This window comes from Drosophila ananassae (assembly GCF_017639315.1).
Source record: "Drosophila ananassae strain 14024-0371.13 chromosome 4 unlocalized genomic scaffold, ASM1763931v2 tig00000054, whole genome shotgun sequence".
Classification (NCBI taxonomy): Eukaryota; Metazoa; Arthropoda; class Insecta; order Diptera; family Drosophilidae; genus Drosophila; species Drosophila ananassae.
Window position 1 is genome coordinate 7,012,100 of NW_025319037.1, and position 2,116 is coordinate 7,014,215.

A 2,116-nucleotide genomic window follows, 5' to 3' on the forward strand; every position below is an offset into this window, starting at 1 on the left:
CGGATACCGAATTGCATTTCACAGCCGAGAGAAACCATCCTCAAAAAATGGATTTTTTGTAAAACATGGCCCTCTTGAAGGTAAATGAGTCCTCGGAAATTTTTGAGAAGTCAAACCCATTAAAAAGGCAGAGGGTTGGGAGTTTTTCCTAAGTGATGGCGGGATCGGTCGACTTTATCCTATAGCTGTTATATAACTTATTGATCAGAAATATCGTGGTTCAAACTTTGGAGTTTTTTAATCTATAATGTTGGGACTTTCCATGGATTTTATTTTTAGCCATGTGATCCAATCTCCTTAATCAATTCATAAGAATCGCCCAACTATATCCAATAGCTGATATACAATTGAACGATCGGAAATGGAAATTAACTATGGCAAATACGCCTATTGAACATAAAAGATTAAATCTTTTTATACCCTTGCAGAGGGTATTATAATTTTGGTCATTTAAATTTGTATTGCAAGGGGGGCCTCATAGTCTAGTGGTTAGTGTACTAGCTCGCTAAGCGTGAGGTCGTGGGTTCGAGCCCCACTCATGTCAAGTGCATGGCCCTGCAAGTTTTTCGGCGCTCGCGCATATGATGTAAATAGTGAAAGTTCTCATTGGATTTTTTCTATTTATAATTATGTGCATGAAATCCGAAAAACCGGCATTCCCAGATGTCGTTAGGTGGCAGCCCCACTTCTGAGATAGGTTGCACTCGGCTAATCACCGGATCGACCGAAAAAATAGCGATTACAGAAACAAACACAAGATCAGTAAACAATCACCCAACCAACCCGACGACGACCCTCCGCTTCTCGCAACGGAAAACAACTAAGGAAAGAACGAGACAGCATAGTTAGGATGGCCTTGGAGTGAAACCCGCAAGGAAGCAGAAGAGTGGGACGCCCCAAGCTAACCTGGCGCCGATCAAACATTACGCGAACTCTCTGACAATAACATCACCTTGGCAAAAGAGAACAGGGCAGAATAGGGTCCGGTGGAATGCACTTGTGGATGCTCTAAGCTCCCAAGCGGAGCAATAGGATAAACAAAAAAACAAAAAAAAAAATTGCAAGGAATTGGTTATATTATAAAATTCCCATTAGGATCGGCAAACTCTAACCGATGTTTCAAAATATATCCTATATCAACCGGAATATCTTATCAATAATGGGATAACATTCAAAGGCTGGTCGCGCCGGTGAAGAAGGGAAGTTTGGGCATCGACTTCCAAAACGGGACCTACTATGGGACCTCCGAACGGCATGCAAAGCCAGACCTTAGGATCGTGCTCCTCACAAATCGGTGCGGTCCCTAAGGAAAAGCCGCGGTCCGATAGTGTCTCACTCCACACACCAAAAAGGTTCCTATAAAGGTTCCAGGAGAAGAGCAGCCTTCATTCTCATGATCATGGGAGTTACGCTAGAGCCGAAAAAGCACCTTAAGCTCTGACACAAAGGAGAGGAGTGAGTAAATTTTCGATTTTATCCTCAGCTTTAAGCTTCTGGTGGCTCAGAGCCCACCTTTATCGTCAGGAACAGAAGAGAAGTCACCAGCCTTGACAAACATTTTTTCCCAGATCACCGATACGTTGAGTTAATGGTAAAATTTGAAAACTTTTCTCAACTAGCAGTACGAAACCCTAGAAAGGCGTACTATTAGCTGTATAAAAAGACACTAGATTCTTATGGGGACCATCTACAGGGAATGGCGAAACTATAGAAGGTTTTAACGCCATAGTAGAAACCCTTACTGTGTGCTGCGGAAAGTGGTGGAATGTCTGGGCCAGTTTTTATTCCAACATCCAGGGGACATCAGAGGCCTCTCGCCTGGGAAAGATACCCTTCCCAGGTTGATCCGAGGAAAAGACAACCCAGGATATGCGGAGCCCAAGCTCACTCGAATACCTCCTAACTAATAGGAATCTCAACTGGGCGATTAACAGTTTCAAACCCTTCAATTATCCAGGCCCAGATCTAATCTTTCTGGCTCACCTAAATAAGGCCAGAGTCAATCTATGGCAATGGATCAGGAAACTAGACTATCGATCTATTTACCTAATATGACAAATCCTGGTCAACAGCAGTGTCGAGGGGACTAAGCATACTGTCTATTCAGAGATACGTC

General features: G+C 43.3%; 1 long non-coding RNA gene across 1 annotated transcript; it reads left to right on the top strand.

Annotated features, from left to right (window-relative positions):
• The first annotated feature begins 463 nt into the window (after positions 1–463).
• LOC116656390 lies at positions 464–1,562 on the top strand. The gene is made up of 2 exons (XR_004311355.2): positions 464–586; positions 674–1,562. It is a non-coding gene; the product is annotated as an uncharacterized LOC116656390 (long non-coding RNA).
• The last annotated feature ends 554 nt before the right edge of the window (positions 1,563–2,116 follow it).